The sequence below is a fragment of the Kogia breviceps genome, chromosome 4 (genome assembly GCF_026419965.1).
Source record: "Kogia breviceps isolate mKogBre1 chromosome 4, mKogBre1 haplotype 1, whole genome shotgun sequence".
NCBI lineage: Eukaryota > Metazoa > Chordata > Mammalia > Artiodactyla > Physeteridae > Kogia > Kogia breviceps.
This window is the reverse complement of record NC_081313.1, coordinates 142,352,147-142,371,841: the sequence shown is the minus strand read 5'-3', so window position 1 is coordinate 142,371,841 and position 19,695 is coordinate 142,352,147. Positions and strand designations below refer to the sequence as shown.

General features: G+C 44.5%; 1 protein-coding gene across 2 annotated transcripts in view; it reads right to left on the bottom strand.

The window, feature by feature from the left end:
- LOC131755871 (proton-coupled amino acid transporter 2-like) overlaps window positions 1-19,695 on the bottom strand; it is a 97,324-nt gene that overhangs the window by 76,700 nt on the left and 929 nt on the right. The window lies entirely within an intron of this gene.

The following is a 19,695-nucleotide window of genomic DNA, read 5'->3' as shown; positions in this document are numbered from 1 at the left end:
CGGAGTCTTAACCACTGAACTGCCAGGGAAGTCCCACAATACCCATTTTTATAGGTGATAAAACTGAAACTCAAAAGAGCCAGGGAAGGGGTGACTGTACTTGGGCAGGTTTCTTTTAGGAGGGCCACGGGATATATACACACATATGCTTATACCCCTTTATACAGTATTAAATTCACTTCTACCTTTCCTGTTTTTTTTTTTTTTTTTTTTTTTTTTTTTTTGCGGTATGAGGGCCTCTCACTGTCGTGGCCTCTCCCTTTGCAGAGCGCAGGCTCAGCGGCCATGGCTCACGGGCCCAGCCGCTCCGCAGCAAGTGGGATCTTCCCGGATCGGGGTATGAACCCGTGTCCCCTGCATCCGCAGGCGGATTCTCAACCACTGCGCCACCAGGGAAGCCCTACCTTTACTGTTTTAAAGAACAAGATTGAGCCCATCAGTGTGTAATAGATGTGGCTCATTCTTCATTGTTTTTACAACTGTGTAGTATTTTGTTAGAGGCTGCATCATGGTTTATTTAACCAGTCCCCTATTGGTGAGTATTTTGGCTGTTTCCGGAGCTGAGACGGGTAATTATGCACATATGATTTCCTACATATATGAGAATTTGCCTGTTAGATACATTCTCAGAAGTGGGTTTAGTAGGTCAAGGGCATGTACTTTTAAAGTTTTCACAGTAACAAATTACCCTCCAAGGGGTACCACTCATTTGCTTTCCACAAGCCGAGGGTGAGAGGGACTGTTTCTGTCTATCCCGGCAAGCGTTGGGAGCCACACTTCTCACCCTGGATGGGTCTCTGCAGACTGCAAGTGGCAGCTCCTTGTGGGGCTGCACTCCTGGACTCGGTTCCTATTCCTCACTTTATCAAAGATCTTGTATGACTGGAACCTGTCTGAAGGTGAGAGTTAAAGGGGTCAGGGCCCAGGAAACTATGTCTTGGAGAAGAGCTTGAAAGGACTCTTTGGAAATTAGGACAGCCAGACTCATGCCCTGCCCCTCCTTGAAGGGCTGTCATTAAGATAAGGGAGCACAACGTGCTGTGCATCCAGGTGGGGTGAAGGTCAACAGCAGGTGGGCCGGTAAGGTGCAGCAGCTTTGCAGCTTTCCTCTAAGAAAGCCCTCAGGGACACAGAGAACAGACTTGTGGATGCCAAGGGCTGGGGTGGTGGGAGAGAGTTGGATTGGGAGTTTGGGATTAGCAGATGCAAACTATTATATATAGAAATGGATAAACAACAAGGTCCTACTGTATAGCACAGAGAACTATATTCAATATCCTGTGATAAACCATAATGGAAAAGAATATGAAAATGAATGTATATATATGTATAACTGAGTCAGTTTGCTGTACAGCAGTAATTAATGCAACACTGTAATTCAATGCTACTTCAATTTTTAAAAAAGCCCTCAGATCTCCCCAACATTCTCCCTAGAAGACTTCTGAGGTAGTGAGCTCCCTGTCAGTAAGGGTATTCAAGCAGAGATCAAGGTATGTAGGACAGGGTTGACTGGTAGTTTCTATTCCCACATCTTTTTGGTGTGTCCTCCTCTACTGCAGAGGCTGGAAAGGGAACAGTTAGTTACATCTCCTATACTCTTGGAAGCTACAGTTCTGTCTATAAAACAGGAAGGTCAAAAGGTGGTGGAGGATATCTGCTGTTTCAGGCTTCTGCTGTCAGGAGAGGTTGTAGAGAGGAGGGGTTTTTCTATAGAGTCATCCTGGCTTTGTTCTCGAGGTTGTCTAGAGGCATACCGCAGCAGGCCCCAGTCCCAATCCCTGGGACACAGCAGCAGCCTTGGGTTCCTGACCACAGTGGTTCCAGGGGGCTCCTGCTTCCCTGCCTTCCTGACAATGGGGGAGGTGGTGACTCCCTGGGTGCCACTTCAGAGGCATTGTTCTGAGAATCCTTCCTGTAAGTCCAGTCTATAGCCCCCTCCTCTGACCCTCCTAATGGCTCTGTAAGCCCCTAATTCCCATTATGAAATCTATTTCTGGTATTTTCCTGCATAAAATATGGTTTCCTACCCTAACCCTGACTGATGGGAGGCAGGGATGTGCAAAACCTCCAATGTAGTTTCCTACTCCAGTTTCTATGACTTCTCCACATTCCTCCATGGCAGAAAAAGCAGTTTTCGAAATCCGGTGTTTTTACTGAGGGACATGTGGCGATGCTGGCAGGAGAAAGGGGTGGCCCAGCTCACCCCTCACTTCCCTGGCTGCATCTCCAGGCCCTGACTCGCCCAAGCAGAGGTGAGTTTGATGTGTCCCATGGCTTCCCAGATCTACTCTCTGTTGTTCCCTTGGCACTTACGCTAAGTCTGGCCCTAATTGTACCCAGGGTTCCAGGACAGGTGGCCTGACCTTAACTTGGGGGTTTTCTGGGGATAAGTGATAAAGAACATTTCCTTCCTCTGCTGCCTTGTGGGCTCTTGAGGAGAAAGCTCCCCATGAAATGGGTAAAGTTGTGACAGAAAATTCACAGGATGCCAGAACCAGACTTAGCCCTGCCCACAATCTGAGAGAGAAATCCCTGTTATAAGTGCTACCCACATTGTGCTTAATACCCATTGTCTCCTTTAACCCTTTCAACAACTCAAAGCAATAGGACTTATTCTCACCATTTTACCTATGGCTCAGAGATGGGGACAGCTTGCCCAAGGTCACACAGCTAACATGGAAGTCACAAAAGCAGGATGGGAGTGTGTTTTTCTGTAGTCTTAACTACAGGTTGTCCAGCATCCTAGAAGCCATCTAGTTCAACGTTCTCTTCCCTCCCATAAAATGCTTGAAGGTTTCCTCTTCCTTGTGTGTTACAATCTTTCCAATAGACAGTGGAAAATATGTATTAGATGGAAATTAGCACATTTTGACTAACAATTTTATATTTAGAAGTTTACCTATAGGATATAATAGGGAGTGTTCAAACATGTATGTAAAATCAAGGGTACTCATTACAGCCCTAGTTATACTTGTAAAATTATAAGCAAGCTATTGTCAAGTCATATTGCTAGGGAAATTAATGATGATACATTTATCCAATTGAATGGTATTCAGTTATACATGGTAATGTATATTGAAATTAATTGATATGAAAATCCAGGTTTTTCAAAAGTTAATTTGTCCATCAGTTACTGAGTATCAACTATGTTTGAGGCATTAATATTTTATTTTATTGTATTTCATTCATATACAATTATATATGTATGTGTTTGTTTGGGTACAATAAACCAATTTAATAGGAAAAGTGTTCAAAAAAAAACACTGGCCCCTGGGACTTCCCTGGCAGTCCAGTGGTTAGAACTCTGTGCTTCCACTGCAGGGGGAATGGGTTCGATCCCTGGGGTTGGGAACTAAGATCACGCAAGCCTTGCAGTGCAGTCCCTTAAACCTTTTTTTTTTTTAACATCTTTATTGGAGTATAATTGCTTTACATTGTTGTGTTAGTTGCTGCTGTATAACAAAGTGAATCAGCTATATGTATACATATATCCCCATATCCCCTCCCTCTTGCGTCTCCCTCCCACCCTCCCTATTCCACCCCTCTAGGTGGTCACAAAGCACCGAGCTGATCTCCCTGTGCTATGTGGCTGCTTCCCACTAGTTACCTATTTTACATTTGGTAGTGTATGTACGTCCATGCCACTCTCTCACTTCATCCCAGCTTCCCCTTCCCCTTCCCCATGTCCTCAAGTCCATTCTCTATGTCTCCATCTTTATTCCTGTCCTGCCCCTAGGTTCTTCAGAACCATTTTTTTTTATTCCATATATATGTGTTAGCATATGGTGTTTTTCTCCTTCTGACTTACTTCACTCTGTATGACAGACTCTAGGTCCATCTACCTCACTACAAAAAACTCAATTCTGTTTCTTTATATGGCTGAGTAATACTCCATTGTATATATGTGTCACGTCTTCTTTATCCATTCATCTGTCGATGGACACTTAGGTTGCTTCCATGTCCTGGCTATTGTAAATAGTGTGGCCCCTTAAACCTCTAAGGACAGATGACAGTTTATTGTCTTGAAAGACCTTTGTCAATAACACAGACTTCTTTAGAAATACCTTCTAAGATTCAACCATACTCATTTTCCAAAAAAAACAAAAAAAAAACCCAAAAAAACCACAAAAGCCCCTTCCCTGGTGTGAAATTTAAGAGGCTGATAAAGTGAATGTCTCTTTTGTTCATTCACTCGTTTTGCAAACCTTCACTAAGCCCCTTGTGCCCAGGCTCGGTGTCAGGCTTGGGAAGATACAGAGGTGAATGAGGCCTGGTCATTGTCCTCGAGTTGCTCACAGTCTGGGCAGCTCAGCTGATCCAGGCCAGAATTAGCTAACTTTTTACTTAGCAGTTACCATGTGCCAGGTAACAATTACCACGTGTTAAGTGCTTTGCATGGATTACCTCAATTGATCCTTAACAATAATCATCTGAGGTAAATACTATTATCCCCATTATACAGATGAGAAATTTGAAGCTAAGACAGGTTCAGTAACTCGTCCCATGCTACGTACACAGCTAGTAAGTTGTAGCACTGGGATTTTAACTCAGGTCTGTCTGACTCCAAAACCAGTGCTCGTTTCCACAATGTTCTACTGACCAGGTCAATGTCAACCCTGGGATTCTTTGATTCTGCTGGCAAGGGCTTGATCTGCATTCTTCAGTGGAGGTGGATAATGCTTTATAGGTGTCCTCACTGGCAACGTCCTTTCTCCAAGGACTAACTCAGATGTCACCTCTAAGACAAGCCTTCCCCGTTTTCTCCATCTGGAAAGAACACCTTCCTCTTCTAAACCCTTACAGAACACTGACTTCACCCATGTCATTCTCTGTTATTTCAGTTTTGTGTGAACATCTCTTCCTCCCTGGGCTGCAAGAGCCTTAGAGGCAGGGATGTGAATGATGTCATGTGCTCACTGCTATAGCCCCACGATGCCCAGGTGCTCAGTAATGTTGAGTAAATGGACCCTTAAAGAGTCATGCTTAGGATTTAAAAATTATCTTTAAGGAGCATTATTTTTTGCCACCAACACAACTTCTCTCAACCTCTCTTTGCCTGTCTGTCAAGATGTAGCTCCTGGAGTTACTGGAAAGAAGAAGGAAAAAGTTCCCATAAAAGTCTCCAGGTGCAAGATCTCAGGCCCAGGAGCTCCTGTTGGGGAGGTAAGGAGACTTATGAGATCCCGCTGACCTCCTCCAGGCAGGAGGAGATGTAGTGGAGATGCTGCTAGACCCTCTCTGGGGGCCACTGGAGCATTCCTTGGGCTGCACCATCCACAGCCTTGGCAGCTGAAGGAGGTGCCTCCCGCCCCAGGCAGGCAAACACCTCACGCTTGCGCTCAAGCACTGTGCGGGTGAGCGGCTGGAAGTGGTCATGGCTTTGGCAGGGGTTAAGCAAGCACAGGTTTGTTATGCAGGAGCTGCAAGGCCCAGCTCTCAGCTGCTTGAGCCACAGAAGGCTCAGGAGCTTAAATTCTGCACTGCCTACCTTGCCTGTTGTGATGCAGGCTCTGCTCCTTGGGAAGAACAAATGGCCAAAAGCATGAATGGATGGATAGATGGGCTTCTCCTACCCTCAACTTGGAGACGCCTCACAGTTGCTCTATGAGTCTGTTCTTTCTCTTCCTCCTTCTGGCCACAAATACTGATGAAGTACCCCCATGCTGGCTACTCCGCTGGGTGCTGAGGACCCACCGGGGGGCCAGGGTGCAGTCCCTGCCTTCCATGAGCTTAGCTGGAAATCATGAATATCAATCAGGGTTTCCCATAAATAAATTTTAAAAATTTCAACTGTGATAAGCGCTCTGAAGGAAAATTTAGCAAGGCTGAGTGAGTGTAACAAAAGCAGTTACTCTTATAAAGGGGATCAGGAAGGTTTTCCTGAGAAGAGGGAAGTTCCGTGCACAGCAATGTTCTCTTCGCCTCGCTGCTCTAACAACATGTGGCTTCCCCCTGAGGTCACTGCTTCCTCTGCAGGCCTCTAAGAGGGCTGCTTTCCTCTCCTCTCTAAGACAGCTCCCTTGGAACATATGGCAGCAGTCCACAGCACCTCTACTTGTTGCGGCATGCACAGCCCTCAGGGCCGCCCCCTCTTCCACTTAACACCCTCTTTCTCTCTTTCTCCCTTTCTTGCCCTCTCTCTCTCCCTCCACCATTTCCCTATGATCATTCTTGATTAGTTCAACCACATAAAGGAATCACCTGTACTCCAGCATCTTACGTCCTTGACCACCTTTTCTTCCAGTTTGTCCTCCACATACGGACTCCCACTATCATACCCTAGACCTTGTCATTATCAAAACCTGCACCACTTAAAAAAAAAATGTTTTACTGGGCTTCCCTGGTGGCGCAGTGGTTGAGAGTCCGCCTGCCGATGCAGGAGACACGGGTTCGTGCCCCGGTCTGGGAAAATCCCACATGCCGCGGAGCGGCTGGGCCCGTGAGCCATGGCCGCTGAGCCTGTGCGTCTGGAGCCTGTGCTCCGCAACGGGGGAGGCTACAGCAGTGAGAGGCCCGCGTACCGCAAAAAAAAAAAAAAAAAAAGTTTTACTGAAGTATGGTTGATTTACAATGTTGTGTTCCTGCACCACTTTCAAAGTCTCTATTTCAAGCATCCCATTCTCTGGGCGCCTCACCAACACCTGCTGGTCCATCTCACATCCACTAATTTGCAGACCCTACCAGATCTTTGACCACGTCAGGGCCTCCAGTCCACCGATGCTGCTCTGAGACCCATCCACTGCTCTTCGCCCCCTCATAGCTTCACTCCCCTTTTTACCCAGTGACTGGTCAGTTGTGGAGTCTCCCTGCCATACACTCTCATCCCTCTTGTCACTCTCCTTGTATTGTATCCACCTTCCAAAGCCACAACACTGACCGGATGCACTTTTGCCTCTACTTTGAGACTACACCCAAGTAGTTGAATGTGGCTAGAGAACAACAGCCAGATTTGGCAACCCGTTGCATTTTAAATTTATGAAAACCTCAGGTGGGTCCTAGCACCGCAGGGAAAATCTACTCTTTGTCTTATTTATGTTTTTCTTCCACTCTTCAAGAGGACTATTTCCTACCTCTTCTCTCTATTCAAACCTCCATCGCTCTCCCCTTTTCACTGTCAGCGGATGGCATTGTTCTCATTTCGTTGAGAAAACAGAAGCAATCAGAAGAGAACTTCCTTATCCTCCAGCCACTAAATCTACCCACTGACCTGTGTCTGAATCCATATACTAGGCTTTTTCTCACATGAAAGTGGCTGAGCCATCCTCACCCTGTCCTAAGTCCCTTTATCTTGAGCACTGGATCTCATCCTCTTTCCTTCGTCTACTCAAAAGCCTTCCTCCTGCAATGATCCTTCCCTCTCTCTTGCATCATCAGCCCTTCCCTTTCTACTGCATCATTCCCATGAACATATAAACATACCATAGTACCTTTAATCTCTCATCTCTCCACTCCCTTTCATAGCAAAACTCCTTAAAAGAGTTGTCTCTATTCACTCTCCAATTTCTCATTTTCCATTCTCTTGAATCTACCTCAGCTGACTTTCATCCTTATTATTTCACTGAAACTGCTCTTGCCAGTGGCAATGATGGTTCCTGTTGCCAAATCCAATGGCTAAAACTTAGCCCTTTTCTCACTTGTCTTGACAGGAGTAGACATTTCAGTCCCCACCCCCCTTTTCTTTTGGTTCCTGTTGCCAAATCCAATGGCTAAAACTTAGCCCTCTTCTCACTTGTCTCGACAGGAGTAGACATTTCATTCCCCACCCCCCTTTTTTCTTTTGGCCGTGCCACGCGTCATGTGGGATCTTAGTTCCCCGACTAGGGATCAGGGATCAAACCTACGCACCCTGCAGTGGAAGCGCAGTCTTAACCCCTGGACCACCAGGGAAGTCCTCAGTCCTTTTTACACACACTATTTTCACCACTGTGGTGACAGACTCTAAGATTCCACCTCCTTTGATATTTATGGTATTCATGCTCTTGTTTATCTCCTCCTCTTGAGTGTGGGTGGGACCTATGCTTGCTTCTAACCAATAGAATGTGGCAAAGATGATGTAATGTCACTTTCATGATTACAGCATCATATAAGGTCTTGTTTTACTAGCAGACTCTAGAGACTTCAAAGTCTAGTTGGCTTTAAAGAAGTAAGTGGTCATGTTAGGTGGCCCATATGGTTAGGAGGCCCATATGGTTAGGAGATGAGGGCCAGCAAGAAGCTGATAGCCAGCAAGAAGCTGGGGCCCTCAGTCCTACAACAGCAAAGGAATTAGTTGTGCCAAAAACCTGAGCGAGCTTGGAGGAATATTATTTTCCAGTTGTGCCTCCAGATGAGACTATAGCTCAGCCAACACGTAGTTGCAGCCTGTGAGCCCCTATAAGCTTAGGACCCAGTTAAGCCATGCCTGAACTCCTGACCCAGAGAAACTGTGAGACAATAAATGTATGTCACTTTAAGCCACTAAGTTTGTGGTAATTTATTACACAGCAATAGGAAACTAATATAACCACTCATCTTCTTTTATATGGTTATGTTTTTTCCATAGTGGCATCTTATACTGTATTAAAAAAAAACTCAGACACAAGTTATTTGCATATTAAACAGGTACCATTCTGTACCTTCATATGGCAAATCATGACCACGGAACCCTAGGGTCTAAGTGAGGAGTCAGAAGAGAACCCAAAGGTTCTCACACTTCTTACCAAGTGTGACCTTGACCAAACACCTTTGTCTCTCTGAGGTTCAATTTCCCATATATAAAATGTATGGGAGATTTCCCTGGAAGTCTAGTGGTTAGGACTTTCACTGCCATGGCCTGGGGTTCAATCCCTGGTCAGGGAACTAAGATCCTGCAAGCCAAGTGGTGTGGCTAAGGAAAAAAAAATGAATGGGTTGCAGCAAGCCATCTCAAAGAAACTCTAAAGTGTAATATATAATGATTCTGTGGCTGAGGGCCTATCCAGTCTTCTTTGGAGGGAGGGAAGTTGCTGAAGCAGGGAAAAGAAGGACTCACAGAGCTGAAAGATTTGGGAGATGAATTTCTTCCCCTATTAATTTCATTGTTGAGAAACTGAAACCCGGATGAATGGGACTTGCTATTACATAGCAGAGCTAGCCTCAGCCCTTTCCTTTGGGCTCCTACATCAGTGTCTTTTTGCAACAGGAGGCACTTCTTTCTTCTAAGCTCTCCCAGGTCCTTTGTTACCGTTGTGAGGTAACCCCAAGGTCTGCCTGCCCTACAGGGGCTTAGTGGGTTTGCTCCAAATCTCTTAGAGGGCTTGGTCCCAATCCTGGGAATATTCCTCACCCAATGCTGCCTTTTCCTGCCTTGTTTCAGGAGGACCTACCAGTTGGCGCTGTCTTATGCCAAGACTGAGATCAAGGAAGCTGTTGGCTGAGTAAGAGGTTAGGGGAGGATCTGTGGGTAAGATGGAAGCTGTAAGTTGGTTTCAGGTAGATTGGAAGCTAGAACTTTGGAGAACCTGAGCCCAGTAAGCTCTCGGAGGCTTCCCGCCACACACTCTTACTTTAAAAATTAATATTCACAGGGCTTCCCTGGTGGCGCAGTGGTTAAGAATCCTCCTGCCAATGCAGGGGACATGGGTTTGAGCCCTGGTCCAGGAAGATCTCACATGCCATGGAGCAGCTAAGCCTGTGTGCCACAACTACTGAGCCTGAACTCTAGGGCCCGTGAGCCACAACTACTGAAGCCCGCATGCCTAGAGCCCGTGCTTCACAACAGAGAAGCCACTACAAGGAGAAGTCCGTGCACCGCAACAAAGAGTAGCCTCCACTCACCACAACTAGAGAAAGCCCGTGAGCAGCAACAGAGACCCAATGCAGCCAAAAAAAAAAAAAAAAAAAAAATCACATTTTAAAAAAGATGTCCATGGTTAAATCCTTAATTTTTTTAATCAAAGGATTTATAATTAAAGCTAGAGTCTCGTTATCTGATCCTCTCCATTCCTCTTTCTGGGGCTAGCCTTTAAAAAAAATTTTTTTTTGGTTTTAGTTCTTCAGTTCTCCATCTCTTTGTATAATACACTTTAATGGTATTTCTCAACTAATCAACATGATGTTAGATGAAAATTTATACCTGTCAATCTCCCCCACTCCTCTTAATATAATTATTTCACTTTTAGTTATTTTTTACTTATATTTGTACTTTTAAAAATTATATAAGCATGAAGATAAACTTCTTATAAATTATAAAGAGTATTTGTGTTCATTTCCTATTGCTGCTTTAGCAAATTACCACACGTTCTGTGGATAAAACAACACAAATTTGTTATCTTACAGTGCTGGAGGTCAGAAGTCCTAAAATCAAGATGTTGGCAGGGCTGTGTTTTTTTCTGGAGGCTCTAGGGAGAATCCCCTTCCTTGCTTTTCCAGCTTCTAAAGCCCTCCCACACTCCCTTGGCTTGTGGCTCCTTCTCCATCTCCAAAGCCAGTAGAGTAGCATCTTTTCTTCTCTGACCTTTCTGCTTCCCTCCTATCAGAACCCTTGTGATTACATTAGGCCCGACTGGGGTAATCCAGTATAATCTCCTCTTGTCAGTATCTTTAACTTAATCACATCTTCAAAGTCTCTTTGGCCATCTAAGGTAACATATTCACAGGCTGTGGGGATTAGGACCTGGACAGCTTTGGGGGCCATTATTCTGCCTACTCCACCATACATCCCAGTTTACCTGGAACAGTCCCACTATATGCCTGGTGTCCTGGTGTAAATATTAATACAGTTCCCATTGTAAAGCAATTATACTCCAATAAAGATGTTTAAAAAATATTAATACAGCCCCTTTTATTCTCAAAAGTATCTCCACTTGAACAAAAAATTATAACACCCCACTTATCTAATGTTTCCCAATCTCTTTTATATCATAACACATGTGGAAAATGATAACCTTTTATAAATCCTCAGGATAAAAGAACAAGCCTACTCATGACTAGAGGTAATTGTCTCAGAAGCTCCGGCCACGTTAGGACCCAGTTGGCTGCTCCAAGGGGCAAGTATCAACATCTCAGCACCCTTATAACCCACTTATGGTACCCCATTGGCCACTGCATACCATTGGAAAGTCTTCCTTACACTAAAGCAATATAATATGTTTTTTTTTTTTTTTTTTCCGCCATGGCTCACGGGCCCAGCCGCTCCGCGGCATGTGGGATCTTCCCGAACCGGGGCACGAACCCGTGTCCCCTGCATCGGCAGGCGGACTCTCAACCACTGTGCCACCAGGGAAGCCCCAATATAATATGTTTTAAAGCCTGTTCTTCTGATATGCTCCTGTGTGAGCAGCATTTAATTCCAAGGAGTGCACCCAGGTTCTCATACACATGCCCTGATGCTCCTGTCATTGCAATCCTGCCTGCAGGTTAGTTCAGGTTGTAGAGTGCTGGCATCTTTTCCCATATGCCCTCTGGTTGTGTCCCTGCAGAATTCCCCATGCCTCGTGCATTCTCCAAGGCATCAAGAGTGTTGGTGTTGGTGGTAGAGAGGTCCCACTGGATTCTCTGGATGGGCTTTTAAAGACAGCTTGCAAAATTTTTCTCTGGGTCTTCAGAGTGCATATGTCTCTTAAATTTGTAACGCATTTTTTTCTATAAACATACTTCATTTATCACAAAGACGTTAGTGGTAAAACATTTTATCATCATTATCTCCTTTCTAATCATCAAAAGTCACAAGAGCTTGGCTCAGAGGCACGTTATAGTGTAGATATGGCACCAGCACTTTTCCTAGTATCTGAGCTGCTGTTTGTTCCCTTAGTGGGGTCCTTGCTTTAACAGCTGCTTTAAATTTCAACCACGTTGCTAATTTACTGACCAGGATGCACCTTCTTTGGTCATCAGCATGTTACATAATGGTGGTGTTTGGCTTTCTTTATAACAATTTCTAATTTCTATAGCCATTTCTAATTTCCATTCCCAAATTAAGAATTTTTAAAGTGAACTTTTTGCCACTGTGCCACTCAATGAATTCTTGAATTATACAGTTATGGCTTATAGAATATTTTAAATTACACTAACAAAGAATGCTGGGCTTCCCTGGTGGCGCAGTGGTTGAGAATCTGCCTGCTGATGCAGGGGACACGGGTTCGTGCCCCGGTCCGGGAAGATCCACATGCCGCGGAGCGGCTGGGCCCATGAGCCATGGCCGCTGAGCCTGCGCGTCCGGAGCCTGTGCTCCTCAAAGGGAGAGGCCACAACAGTGAGAGGCCCGCATACCACAAAAAAAAAAAAAAAAAAAAAAAAAAAAGAATGCTTATACTACAGATAATTACTCAATCCACCCACAGAAGTTCCACGTGAACAACGGCATTTATCTCTGGTTTCTGACAAAAATGGGTGGGCACTTCTGTGTCCCAGCCAAAGCGTAGCACAGTTTACAGTTCACTCTTTTGAACATCAGTCAGGCTATTATGAGATACCTCGTGAAAGTTTAAATTTGGGTAGGATTCTAAACACTCTAAATTCTGCATATGAAGTAGGACTTCATTAACATTTTTATACCACACCATCTTAAATACATGTAATGAAGCTATGTATACAGAGACTGTGATGCGTACCCTGGGTGTTTTTGTTTTTTCCTTAACTAAAAGTGCTCATTCTACGTGTGCTATTTTGTAACCTCCATGTATGTGGGGGCCAAGGGCTGGGAAGACAGAACCAAGAGACACATGACATGTGTGACTCTGGGTGTGTTGCCCCTCCTCTCTAGGCCTCAGTTTCTCCACTAAGGATGAGAGGTTGGACTCACTGACCCAAGAGGGGCTTTCCAGCTCTGATAATCTAGAGTTAAAGGAGGCTCCCTGGAAGAATCCCTCATTCTCTTTATGTCTAGGGATGTAAACAGAAGAAAAAGAGAACAAAGGGGAAGGAAAAGAAACAGCTACGAGAAAAAACGGGAAGGAGCAGACATGTGTTGATAAAAGAAGGGGAAAGGAAAGAAGCAGCAAGCTGCCTAGACTCACAAAGTGTGAGTATGGACTTCATTTATTAAAAAATAGGTTTCAATTCACAATGTTTTTTAAGAACACTGGCTGTGGAGTTATACGGAGTTTGACTCCTGGCTTTATCACTTATATTCTTGTGTGACTTTGGGCAGTTTTCCTGTCTCCTTGCCTCAGTTTCATCTATTAAGTGGAATGAAAAATAACGACCTCACAGGATCTCAGGGGGGAGTGAATGAGTTTGTAAAGCACAGAGCACTCAGTGAATCAGAGATCTTACTGTCATTGTCATCACTTTTCCTGGGGTCCCTCTGAGACAGCGGGGGCAGGAATTCTCCTTCCTTTAAGGTGTTTGTAGGTCGCCCTTCCCCTTCCCATCCTCATGAGGCCAAACAACTCCCAGTTCCTGAGTGAAGAACCCAGAGAGACGAAGCAGGCATGTCCCCCCCATGCTAACCAAGTCTGTCCCTCCACTGGATGTGGACAGTGAGAGTAATGAGAATCGCCTCTTGTGTGGATATATTGATCAGTACAGTGTGCCAAGTGCTCTGAAACCCATCAGACCCTCTTCTGGCCGAGAGATGAGGAGGCAGAGGCTCAGGGAGGTTAAGCCCCAAGAGGTCATGTCATGTGTCCAGGGGTATAGGAGGCTGGGAAGCTGTATCTCAACACTTTTGCCCCAGTACCCATAACATGGGGAGGCGTTTGCTCAGCTTCTCCGGGGAGGCTGGGCTCCTGCGTGTTCTCTGCCCTTTGATGGCATTCCCCACCCTCCTGCTTCACTAACTGTGGGTGCTGCTGAGTGGTGGGTGTGGTGAGATGGTCAAGTAAGTGGTCACTGGCATTCTGGCTTCAGCAATGATCAGCCACACGACCCTGAGTGTTTTAAATCTTTGTAAAGCCCACTTGCCTCATCTGTAAAATGGGGATAATGCCTTATGCCTAGAATGAGAAGCTGAGACAGGGTTTCTTGAGGAAGTGATTTACTAAGGAGTGTTCTCAGGAGAAGGGGTGTGAGGGAAGCAGAAGGGAAGAAAAAGGGAAAAGCTAAGCGAGGATGCAGTCTCAGGTGGAGACTAGCTTCAGCCTGATCCCACAGGGAGCTCTGGAGCACAAGTTGCATCATAAGCTGGTCCCACCTTAAAGTCAGGGGACTGACCTTTGGTTCCCATCACCCTTAAGTAATTGGCTGTGGACTGTACTCCCCCCATCTGTCATAGAGTGTGAAGGAAATGGATCGGGGACCCAAGGGATCCTGAAAGAAGAGATGGAGAGAAAAAGGGGAAATTGAGCAGGACTAAGATGACATACACAATCAATAAACATATACCCTCTCCTTTTTATACAAAAGGCTGTATCACCATTCTCTTCATTTTTTCCCTTAGGAATATAACTGGAATTTGCTTCAAAATAATTTAGGGTGCAGGGGCATTAGGTGGGAATAGATAATCGGGGGGTGGTGGTGCTGATGATGGTACTGGGTTGAGATACAGATAAATAATGTTGCCCAAGAACTCTCTCCAAACGGAGTTGGTTTCACTCCCAGCACCCAATCAAATCTGCTCTTTTGAACACCATCAATGGTCACTCTTTACTAAACACAATGGTCTGTTTTCAGTCCTCTTCTTACGTGAACAAGCAGAAGTATTTGACATAGGTAGTCTCTCGCCTCCTAGAAAAACTTTCCTCACTTGGCTTCCAGGACACCACCACTTCTGGTTTTCCTCCTGGCTCAGTGACCACACCTTCGTGGTCCCTTCCGCTCATTCCTAGTCATCTCTCTACACTCTCCTAGACTTGATTTTTGGATTTCCTCTCATAGTTATTTGCACTCACTTCCCTGGTGATCTCATCTAGTCTCTTTGCTTCACTACCATAAATATGCTGACAATGGCCAATTTTTTATCTCTAGGCTGGACCTCTCTCCTCTCCACAATCATTCCAATGCCTACCTGATCTCTCCCCTTGGATGTCTAACAGGCGCTTCACACACAACAGCCTCCCCTTGCTCCCCACCAAAACCTGCCCCTGCCATTGTCTTTCTGTTCTAGTAAAAGGCAACTCATTCCTTCCTGTTGCTCAGGCCAAAGTGTTTGGCTCCTCCCTGTCATACTCCACTTCCAGTCCATCAAGGTGTCCAACCTACGATAAAATTATTTTCAGAAACTGACCACCTTCACTGCTGTCACTCTTGTCAAGTCATCACAATCTTATCCTGGCTTACTACAACTGCCTCCCAACAGGTCTTGCTGTTTCTGCCCTTGCTTATATCAACCCAATAGAAAAAGCATCCTTTTAAACCCAAATCAGATCACGGCACTCCTCTGCTGAAACTCCTCCAGTATCTTCCCATCTCACCCAGAATAAAAGCCAAAGCCCTTAAAGTGGCTCACAGAGCACTATACAATTTTCACCCATTTGTTGTTGCTCTGACCTAATCTACATCTCTTTCCCTAGCTCTCTTTGCTCTCTAGTCACAGTGACCTCCTTGTCATTCTTCAAACGGATGAGGCACACTCCCACCCCAGGGCCTTAGCATATGCTATTCCCTCTGCCCAGAATGCTCTTCCCAGTGTTCACATGACCTGTTTCTTCACCTATATCAGGTCTTTATTTACATTTCACCTTCTCAGTGAGGCCTTTCTTGACTATTTAAAAAGGTTGCAGGGCTTCCCTGGTGGCGCAGTGGTTGAGAGTCCGCCTGCCGATGCAGAGGACACGGGTTTGTGCCCTGGTCCGGGAGGATCCCACATGCCGCGGAGTGGCTGGGCCTGTGAGCCATGGCCGCTGAGACTGTGCGTCCTGAGCCTGTGCTCCGCAACGGGAGAGGCCACAACAGCGAGAGGCCCGTGTACCGCAAAAAATAAATAAATAAATAAAAGGTTGCACTCCCTTCCCTCTGCCTCCAGACTCCCTCTTCCACTTTCCTAATTTATTTTTCTCCATAGCAGATACACCACTGACATATGTATATCACTTAGTTATTCTTAGTTATTTCTGTTGCCTGTCTCCTCCCACTAAAATATAAACTGCACAAGAGCAGCGGTTTTTCTCTATTTTGTTCACTGTTGTATCCCTAGAGCCTGGCACAATGATACTCAATAAATACTTATTGATAAAAAAATGAACACATTTCCTCATCCTTATCTTCTCACTGTTCGATTTGATTCTTAATTTCTGTTATTATATTTTAAATTTCCAAATTTTAATTTTAATTTAATACTAATTTTAAAATATAAAATTTATAATTTTTATTTTTCTCAGAATATTCTTTTTTAAAGCATATTGTTTTTATTTCATGATTGTAACATCTTATGTCTGAGGTTTTTTAGGGCAGTGTTTCTCCAACATGAGGGAGCATCAGAATCACCTGGAGGGCTTATTGAAATAGATTGCTGGGCCCCACCCCTGGAGTTTCAGATGCAGTAAGTGTGGAGTGGGACCCCAGAATCTGCATTTCCAGTAAGTTCCCAGGGGATGCTGATATTGCTGGTCCAGGGACCCCAGTTTGTGCTTTTATGTTTTGCATAGTTTCTTCCAAGGTGCTTTCATGTGTTTATGCATTTGATTATTCTTCTTAGTGGCTTTTCTCAGATGTCTGGTAATCTCTTTAAAATTTTAAAATTAACTTTTTATATACAATAAAGTTCATATATTTTAATTGCCCAGGTAATGGCTTTTGACCAGCATTTAAGCCTATTTAGCCATCATCCCAATCAAGATGTAGCATTTTAGCACTGCCCCGGAAAGCTCTCATGTCCCTTTGCTGTCAGTCCCCACCCCACACATCCCAAGCAACCACTGATCAGTTTTTTTGCTCATTCTATATATTTGTATTAATTGAATCATGTAGCATGTAATCTCTTGTGTCTAGCTTCTTTCACTTAGCATAATGAGATTGATCCTTATCAGTAGTTCCTTCCTGCTATATATGCCACAATTTGTTTATCAATTCATCTATTGATGAATATTTGAGTTGTTACTAATTTAGCTTTATTAAGCTGCTTGCTGTGAACCTGTGAGTACAAGTCTTTGTATGGATCATAGCCAGGACTAGGGTGAGGCAAGCCGGGAAACCTAGTTCACAAAATTTAAGGAGGCCCTCACTCTTGTGTACCTATAATTGCCAACTTTGCACTTGCACAACCCTGAGAGAGAGCCCCTCCTTAAATTTTCCACCCAAGGCACCAGGCTCTGGGCCTGGTGTGGATATGCTTCTATTTTTCTTGGGTAAAGAGTGAAATTGCTCCATCATAGGATAGGTACGCATTTAACTTCGTAAAAAACTGCCAATGAGTTTTCCAAAGTGTCTGCACCATTGTACACTCCCACCAGCAAGGGATGAGAGTCCCAGTTGCTCCACATCCTCACCAACACATGTATTTCCACTCTTTTCTTCTCTGTTGCCACAGATGGACTGCTGCAAATATGGCTCACCCGTGCAGTTCTTTCTGTCATCCTCATCTCTTTGGCTTTCCTGATCCAAATGAGATTCAGGAGAGTTTTTGCTGTTAGTCTTGCTGAACTGTCTATGAGCGCTGTTTCAAACAAAGGCGATATAAGCTGTGTAGCTCTGAGTGAGCTCTTCACCTTCAGAAAGAGTTTTTATTGATGCTTTTCTGAGATCTGCCCTCACCCCTAACCCCCCACCCTGGGTCCCCTCACTCCTCTCTGAGTTTCTTCTCTTTTCTCCTGAACAGCTTCTGTCTGATCTCAGCTGCTTTTGTTGGTCCTTACACGTATTTTGGTAACTATGAATTATATTTCTCTTCGGACTTTGCTGTAAAAAGAATTTGCAGTTTTTTCCTTTTTGCTTTCATATAGTTTCTAAGAGTAAAAGTCAAAGTGGTTATTTACACAACCATTCTGCACTAGAAATCTTTATATTTCTGAGTAAACAGTGGGAGCAGAGGTGGAGATTTGCATATTGGGGAAAAGTTATCTGGGAAAGATAAGATGTTATTGTATGCCAGTTTCTAATTAGGGCTGCAAAATGATAAGGTTGATAGAGTCCTAACAGTATCTGAAAATTGTGCAGCCTTTTTTCAAGGATCTCTCTAATAAGGGTGTAGTGGTCACCACAGAAGTAAGAACCTTATCTAGAGTCAGTGCATCCCAGGTGCAGATGGGGAAGGCAAAGTCCCACCTGCATCAGTTTTTACAATAGGGAGCTATGTGGTTCTCACAAGCTCTACTTTTCTGGGGGTAAAACATTAGAAGGAGCCACAGAATCAATGAAATTTGAGGGTGGGAGGTGACCTAAAGGAGGCATTCCTGGACTTGGGCTCAGCAGCATTCCAAGCACAGCTCCTGGCACTGAGCAGCCAATGAACTGGGGACTTCTACCAGGGATGGGATGAATTCATTCATCCTCGTATTTTGACTGAGCGTGAATCTACATTCTTTTCTCTTTCCCTGCTGAAATGAATCAACTGGAGTAGATTTTTAAAAATATATATATAGGTTATGGAACATACAGAGATTTAAAACATATATACATAAAATAATATATGTTTATGAAATAATTTAAACAGTACAGACAGTGAAGAATAAAAGTCTTAAGCAAAACAGTAAGTACTGGTATTCATGATTCTAAATTTTAACACCACACACCTGTACATGCCTATATATAGATACTTCTATAAATACATGGCATAGGGTTTGGAAAACAATACTCAAATGCTGGTAACTGTATCTTTGGAGAGGAGAGTGAATTTGGGAGAAGGGAAATTTTCACTGTTTATATACTTATATATTGCCTAACATTTCTTTTTTTTTCTTGCTGTGTTGGGTCTTTGTTGCTGTGTGCGGGCTTTCTCTAGTTATGGCGAGCGGGGGCTACTCTTGTTGCGGTGCACGGGCTTCAGCAGTTGTGGTACGTGGGCTCAGTAGTTGTGGCTCGCGGGCTTAGTTGCTCTGCGGCATGTGGCATCTTCCCGGACCAGAGCTCAAACCCGTGTCCCCTGCATTGGCAGGCGGATTCTTAACCACTGCACCACCAGGGAAGTCCGTGTTCATTATCTTGATTGTGGTGATGGTTTCACAGGTGAATATATATGTTGAAAGTTATCAAATTATACACTTTAATTATGTGCAGTTTATTGTATATAAATTAAACCACAATAAAGCTGTTAAAATATTCAGTAAAAATTATATAATGCAGTAACATATTCTTATTAGAAATGTTACGCAAGAACTTCCCTGGTGGCACAGTGGTTCAGAGTCTGCCTGCCAATGCAGGGGACATGGGTTTGATCCCTGGTCCAGTAAGATCCCACAGGCCGCGGAGCAAGTAAGCCCGTGCGCCACAACTACTGAGTCTGCGCTCTGAAGCCTGTGAGCCACAACTACTGAGCCCTCGTGCCACAACTACTGAAGCCTGCATGCCTAGAGCCCATGCTCTGCAACAAGAGAAGCCACCGCAAGGAGAAGCCCACGCACCACAATGAAGATTTGCCTCCCCTGCTGGCAGTAACGAGAGAAAAGCTGGTGTGCAGCAATGAAGACCCAACGCAGCCAAAAATAAATAAATAAATAGTTACATTAAAAAGAAATTTAAAAATATAATGAATATATTTGTCACCTTGAAAGTTTCCTTATGTCCCTTTATTTTTTAATTTAATTTTTTTTTTTGCGGTATGCGGGCCTCTCACTGTTGTGGCCTCTCCCGTTGCGGAGCACAGGCTCCGGACGCGCAGGCTCAGCGGCCATGGCTCACGGGCCCAGCCGCTCTGCAGCATGT